Source organism: Apodemus sylvaticus, chromosome 7, assembly GCF_947179515.1.
Source record: "Apodemus sylvaticus chromosome 7, mApoSyl1.1, whole genome shotgun sequence".
Classification (NCBI taxonomy): Eukaryota; Metazoa; Chordata; class Mammalia; order Rodentia; family Muridae; genus Apodemus; species Apodemus sylvaticus.
In genome coordinates this window covers 132,594,883-132,602,554 of record NC_067478.1, presented here as the reverse complement: position 1 = coordinate 132,602,554, position 7,672 = coordinate 132,594,883, and the positions used below count along the sequence as shown (strand labels likewise).

Genomic DNA, 7,672 nt, shown 5'->3' with positions numbered 1-7,672 from the left:
GAAGTTCTGTCAGAACATGGACTGTGGGAGGGAGGGGAGGCTTCACAGCTGCCCCTGCAGAGGCCGCGGTGCTTCAGCTGTGGGAGGTGAGGACCACAAACAGAAATGAGTGAAGGGGGAGCTCAGAGTGAGAGCTGTGCTCTGGGCAGCTCTGGTCACCCAGTCTTGGGAAGTTCTTGGGGAACTTCTCTGGGATTTATTTAATAACAACAGCTCATGTTGAAACCTTTACCTTGTTCCTTCTCTGTCTGTTTCCAGTCTTCATTGCTATCTCCCAGCTCCAGAGCCATCTTTTAAAAGGCACTATGTGCTGGAAAGGAATACCAAGAGAAACTAGCAGGACCGGGAGATTCACAATCTGCTCAAATTCAAAATCCTGGAGAGGTGATTCCACCCATGTTGGGATGAGCACTGGCAGATACTGTGTGGTTGGAGAAGGTGAGCTCCCCAGAGACCAGCATGTCCAGCAAGGGACTAGAGGACTTGAATTCCTGATAGTCTAGCCTCCGCCTCCCAAGTGCCAGGATTACAGGTGTGGGCCATCACTGATGGCTTTGTGTATTTGGTCTAGTTACTTTTTCCACCCTTGCTACTGGTGATCAATTTCTAAAGCTCCCTTGAAAACATCTCCCTAGACTTATTTCCTGTTGATGAAATTTACTTATTTTGTGTATGTATGGGTGTGAGTGAAAGTGTGTGTGTGTGTGTGTGTGTGAGAGAGAGAGAGAGAGAGAGAGAGAGAGAGAGAGACAGAGACAGAGAGAGAGACAGAGAGAGACAGAGAGAGAGAGAGAGAGAGAGAGAGAGAGAGAGAGAGAGAGAGAGAGAGAGAGGAGTCAGACAGACAGACAGGCAGAGACAGAGAGCACTCCTATACCTGCACCTGAACTTGTGTGCCTTGGTGCAAGGTATGTTTCGAGGACAGAAGACAACTTTGTGGAGTTCTCCCCTCCCACCATATGGGCTCTGGGGATCAAACATATGTCAGCAGGCTTGGTGGCAGGTACTTCCACAGACTGAGCCTTCTTGCCAGTCCCCATGGGTTAGTTTTACATAAGCTGTCTCTATGTCTCCAGCTCCCTCTGTTATCTTGTTTGTTTGTGCAATTTCCTTACCATCCTGGCCAGCACCTACCCTCCTGTATCTGACCTGGTTCATGGCCGTGCTCATGGTCCATCTCCTGCTTGCACAGGCAGGGCAGTTTGTAGTGAGCAGGGCTTGGGGACACTCCTCTCATTTCCTGTCCCAGGAGCTTCCCTTCCTCAAGGCAGCTGCTGCAGCCATAGGCTGAATTGAGGTATCATAGAGTCATCCAATCACCAGTGCCAGACCCTCTTTCCCCAGCAGGGCTAGGAGGCCAAGAGTGATGAAATCCCACCAGTAGCTGCACTGTGCTCAGCAGGAACCTGCGATAAGGTGTCTGACAGTTAAAGGGGCAGTCTTTGAGGTTGAGAGGCTGGGAGCCCACAGGCAGTGCCAAGCTGGTGTAGCTTTGTCTGGCACCCGTTCTGACAGAGAAGTTGCACCCTTTTGATTCATTTTCCCTCTTCCACCATACACTCAATAAATGAACGAAGTCTCCAGTTTATTGATTTGCCCCCCCATCTCAACTCTCTCTCTACAGCTCCCTGCCCCTCCCCCCTACACTGCCTTCTCCCTCCTTCTCCCTGGGTGTGGGGAATGGGGGAGGGGTGGAGCAGAGCATTGCTGAGCTGGCTGCACATTCCTGTCAGTCTGTGAAGTCTGCACATTCCCTGGCCTGGCGCACTTTACTGCTGAGCCATGTCTCTCCAGAGGCAAATTTCACGCGTGAAGTCTGTGAGCAAGTGATATTTCAGCTTAAATGTCTGAACTCACTGTCTTTCAGGGCCACACTGGCTCAGGCACCTGCTGAACCAAAACCCTAGGCTCTTTGGAAATGCTAATGGAGTTGCTAACACACCCTAACACAAAGAGGAAGACTACAGCCTTGCCCTGCCAGCTCAGGGATTTGTGAGGCAAAATCTACACAATATTTACATGATTTGGAATTTCTACTTTATGTTTAATGTTTAATAAAATAAAGCGCCAGGCAGTGGTGGCAAACATCTTTAATCCCAGCACTTGGGAGGGAGGGCAGGTGGATTTCTGAGTTCGAGGCCAGCTTGGTCTACAGAGTGAGTTCCAGGACAGTCAGGGCTACACAGAGAAACCCTGTCTCTAGCACCCCTCCCCCAAAGAAACCTTGTTTCAAATAAATAAAAACCAAGCAAGTAATTGCATACATACATACATACACACATACATACAAACAACAAATAATGAGAGCTAATGGCTGGGAGCTATCCATCACACCAATGCACACAGACAGACATGCATCCACTCACTCACACGCATGCAACATACACAAACATAAAATACACAACACCCACACACACACACACACACACACACACACACACACACGGATATATTTTGAAATTAGATTAAATAGACAAAAAACGTTCTGGGGTTAACATTCTGCTGACAATCCATTAACAGAACAGGAAATTACAAACACAGGCACATATGCCGGGCAGTGGTGGCCTTTAATCTCAGCAATGGGGAGGCAGATTTCTGAGTTCCAGGCCAGCCTGGTCTACAGAGTGAGTTTCAGTACAGCCAGGGCTACACAAGAGAAACCCTGTCCAAAAAAAAAAAAAAAAAAAAAAAAAAAAAAAAAAAAAAAAAAAAAGCCAGATGAAGGGTCAGATGTCAGATGTGCTGAAATTAGAGTTAGAGTTATGAATGGCTGTCAGGCTTGCTCTGTGGGTGGTGGTGGGACGTGAACCCACGAAAGACAGAAACAGGACAGGTAGGAGAAGAGCCAGGATGTTAGTTAAGCTTCTGTCATCCATTTTCCTGTTACAGAGTTGTGTCTGAGGAAGCTCCTAGTTACATGAAACAAAAACAATAATGGGGAAAACCATACCTGTGTGAACTAATTTTCCCATTTTATTTAAAGATACGCCATCATCTCTAAGGTACACAGATCAAAGAAAGAATATTTCCAGGTTACACTTACAAATAAACAAGCAATCTCCACCACCACAACCAACACCACCAACAACAATACAAGTATGATTCTAGTGGTAGTGGCAAAGCGAGGTAGATCACTGTAACTTTGTGGCTAGCCTTGTCTACAGAGGGAGTTAGACGAACGGAGTTCCATCATGACTGATTGTGAGGAACAACAGCAAAAGGGGATTTTGGAATCGTCCATTTCTTGGCCATTTGCTGCTGGTGTAGAAAATCATTCTGGTCCAAGACTCTTCAAGCTTATATATAGTATCCACTGTTACAGCTTTTCTCAATCTTTCCTCCATGCTCAGACTAAGGAGACTTGCATGGAAGGATGTGGAAATTGTTTCATGCCACCTTGCCACACGTGTGTGTGTGTGTGTGTGTGTGTGTGTGTGTGTGTGTGTGTTTCCATGGTCAAGTTAGGACCCAGCCCAGTCCTTCCTTCCTTCCTTCCTTCCTTCCTTCCTTCCTTCCTTCCTTCCTTCCTTCCTTCCTTCTTTTTGCTTCAGACAGTGTGAATTACATTATCATTCTTAGTGACTGATATTTATGTTTATATAAATTTTAACCTATTTTGACTGTCTAGCTAACTAACCAAGTAACTAAGTCTGCCTGGCATACAAGAGGAGTTCCAGGATGACTGATTATATTTATCTTTTATTATGCATTTTAATAAAAAAATAACAAAAATTTTAAAAGGTTCGATTCATCTGACACTTAAAAGTAATAGACAAAAAGCAGGAGAAAAACAGGTGGCTGTGGCTTCTTTCTGGTGGCTTTTCAGTGCCTTCTCGCCGTTCTATACTGGTTTAGCTGCAGTTCTGGTCCCCTAGCAGCTGGGAAAGAAAGGAAAAGGTAGGTCACACCTCGCCGGCACCCTCCATCTTGGTGAGGTCAGTCAGCCGGCAGCTAAGATGGCTGCCATCCACAGGTCACCTTCCATCTTGGTGAGGTCAATGAGCAATCACACCTTCCGGGGAAACACACACACACACACAAATTGAATTTGAACTAAGCACACAGTAAAGAAAAAGAAAAAATCTAAAACAGAGACCAAAACAAAACAATATCCAAAATAACCTTTCCTGGAGTTAATGAAATAACAGAACTGCGTGTGGCCATATATGCCTTTCATCCCATCACTCAGGAAGGAAGGAAACAGAGGCAATGCTGTGAATTGGAGGCAGGTCTGATCTAGATAGTGATTTCCAAGGCTATGTAGAGACTCCCCTGCCTGCCCCAACTAAGTCAATGAACAGGAAAAATATAACTATAATTATTAACCTGGGATAAAACAAACAATCAAGGGAAGGTGGTGCTGGGTGCCTGGTTTATGGTCTCTCTGTCTGTCTGTTTCTCCTCTCTCTCCTTCCTCTCTCTCTCTCTCTCTCTCTCTCTCTCTCTCTCTCTCTCTCTCTGTCACTCTCTGTCTCTGTCTCTCCTCTCCCCTTCCTCTCTCTCTGTCTCTCCTCTCTCTCTGTCTCTCCTCTCTCTCTCTCCTTCCTCTTCTTTCTCTCTTTCCCCCTCTCTCCTCTCTCTCTTTCTGTCTCTCCTCTCTCTCTCTCTCTCTCTCTCTCTCTCTCTCTCTCTCTCTCTCTCTCTCTCTCTCTCTGACCCCAGGTGTGTACCTGCCTGCCTTGCTGAACACTGTATTATGTAATAAACTCAGTAGTTTTAGAAGTCAGGAGCTGGAAATATGCAGATAAGATGGTGAGGTGCACTGGGCAGTGGGAAGCAGAGGCAGGCGAATTTCTGAGTTCGAGGCCAACCTGGTCTACAGAGTGAGTTCCAGGACAGCCAGGGCTACACAGAGAAACCCTGTCTCTAACGTTCCCCCCCCCCCAAACAAACCTGAGCGGCCGGCTGTGGTCCTGACAGTGACCAAAAGCAAGAGAGGACACAACGGGGCGGAGTCCAAAAAGCCTACAGCACCCCGTATTCCCAGGCGGTCTCCCATCCAAGTACTAACCAGGCCCGACCCTGCTTAGCTTCTGAGATCAGACGAGATCGGGCGTTCAGGGTGGTATGGCCATAGACGACAGCTGCCGCTCCGGAAAGCCCCAAGAGCCTGCTGCCGGCGCCTGCCCGCCGCCACTGTCAACGCTGCCCGCCTGCCCACCTGCCCGCCTGCCCAACACCGAGCCCACGCGAGTCCAGGGCCCCGCAGACACATGTACTGTACCGCACCGCACACCAAGAACCACACGCACGCACGCACGGCCCTCGGCCCGAGCCCCACATACACGCGCCAGCCCACACTGCCAGCCTACAACCTCCCCGAACCCCTTCAGCCCTCCTCTGGCCACCCCTATGGAGCAAGGGCCCAGACAGTGAGTGCCAGCCTTGGCCCCACAGAGATCTCTCCTTCTCCTGCTCCTCCCCTCCCCTCCCCTTGCCTCCCCTCCCCTCCTCTCCCCTCCCCTCCCCGAAGGTTCTTGGACCAGCGTCCTCACCCACCCACCCACCCACCCGTGACTTCCTCTTGCCCCGGACGCACGAGGAGGACTAGGAGGACGGTCCAGCTTCTGGAATCTGGAATCGGGGACGCTGGGCCCCACCTCGCTCACTGCACCGTCCGTCCCTCTGTCCCTCTGTCCCTCCGTCCATCCCCGGACTGGGACCCTCAGCCTGGACACGCACGGGAATTCGACCGACTGTGGATGGCTGGCATCCCATCCCACCCAGCATCCGCACAGCCACACCCAGCAGCACAGGCTAGCCTGGGAGCCAGCCACTCTCCCTGCCCTCCCTTTGGAGCGAGGGGGCGCACACACAATACCCACACAGGGGCACAATGCGCCCGACACAAGCAAGGGCTCGCGGGCACACACGGGCGAGAAAGCGCGACGGCCCAGACACACTACTGATGCACGGAAATGGGAACTTGAGGACTGGTTACACACATGCCTGCGCACACACGCACATTCACACACGCACTCACAAGCATGATCGCACTGCGCGGGCCCGTGCGAGCGCTTCCAGCCCCAAAGCACACATGCCATCACACATACACACACATATATACACACAGCACTCCCACACTAGCAGGCTGGCACACCCACCCAATCCCCCAGGCACACACACACACTTGTGTGTACTGGCTGATAAGAGCAAGTATGCAGGAAGGGCCCTCATGCTACACACACACACACACACACACAGAGGCACATTAGCAGAAGGTAGGATGACAACACACACTCACACCCGTCACACAGTCTCCTGCTTGCTCTCACACCCACACATACCAGCACATGAACTCACGCACTAGGGTCTACCAATTCACTCACACATAAATGTGCTAATCCTCTCAAAATTCACCCTTGCAACATTAGACAGAGACAGACAGACAGACAGACAGACAGACAGACAGACAGAGACACAAGACACAAGCAGACACACTGTCACAGGCCCCCACAGCTCCCTAGACCTCTTAAGGCAGGCTAAAGAGGTGGGTGGTGGCTGGGTTCCTCGGGGACTCCTCCCAAGGAGAGGGCGAGGGCGAGGGGTGGAGTAGCCTTTTCTGCCCCCCTTACTGGGCAAGGTGGAATCCCCGTGTGGTTTGGGTGCGTGTTAGAGTCCAATCTGGGCTTGGTCAAATGGGGACAGGGTTGTGTTGCTGTACATTAAGGTGACTGTTGCTTACAATCCCCATGATTCTGCTGTGCTTGCCAGCTCTCTGTAATGGATCCCACAGGAATCCTGAGCCCAGACACCCAAGCCTGTGCTGCCTCAAGCAGTGTATATTGTGTTCATCCCCCAGCATCCCTCCTTTGTCTGCCCTTGAAGGCTCCTGGGGCCTTGACAATAGATTGCCAGTTTTTCCCCATTCATGACTGCCTGTGGCTCAGAGGTCTCTTCTTCCTTGCCTGTCATCCTCTCCACAGGCCCGAGCAAGTTTGCCCTCTCCCACCTGTGACTTCCTCTGTCCATGTGTTTAGTCGTCTGCCACAGTCTTTGAACAAATATGTTTTCCTCACATTTACATTTTGGGTAAGTTGTTTGTTATGACACCAGGTAAATCTTCAGTTAGTAGAGTTACTTTTCATATGGGAACTCTATCTAGGGTCTTGTGATGGTGGGGACAGACTTCCAGCCTGCTGCCTTCCAGCCTCCTGCCTTCCAGCCTTCCTGCCGTCTTTCTTTTTCTATGTGTTTTTTCCCTTAACTTTTATTAGTGTGTTCCAGGGACAGTCTTTTCAGCTGAGCCAAATCCAAAATTTCAAATATGAATTGATTTTTTTAAATTTATTTGTTTGTTTGCTTGCTTGCTTGCTTGGTTGTTTGAGTAGAGTTCACTATGTAGATGCAGCTGGCCTATAACTACTGTGAAGAGCAGGCCATTCTCCAACCTGCTTCTGTTTCTTTATTGCTGGCATTAGGGACAAGCTCCTCTGTATCCAACATAGGACTTTTAACAATAGAGATTATACACTGTATCTTGTCTAGCAGTATATAATAGTATTAAGAATTTAGGCTGGATTTGAGTTGTAGGAATACAGTACTCCTTCTAGCTGTCTGATTTACCAAAGAAGGCCATCTTGTAAACTACAAGGATACTTACAGACCTTCACCAAAATTGCAGCTTCTTGAACCATGTTATGCCTCCCTAACCCTCTGGGACCCAGACACA

At 49.4% G+C, this 7,672-nt stretch overlaps 1 pseudogene; it reads right to left on the bottom strand.

Annotated features, from left to right (window-relative positions):
* Nucleotides 1-4,962: 4,962 nt before the first annotated feature.
* Nucleotides 4,963-5,079, bottom strand: LOC127690347 (uncharacterized; annotated as a pseudogene).
* Nucleotides 5,080-7,672: the final 2,593 nt, after the last annotated feature.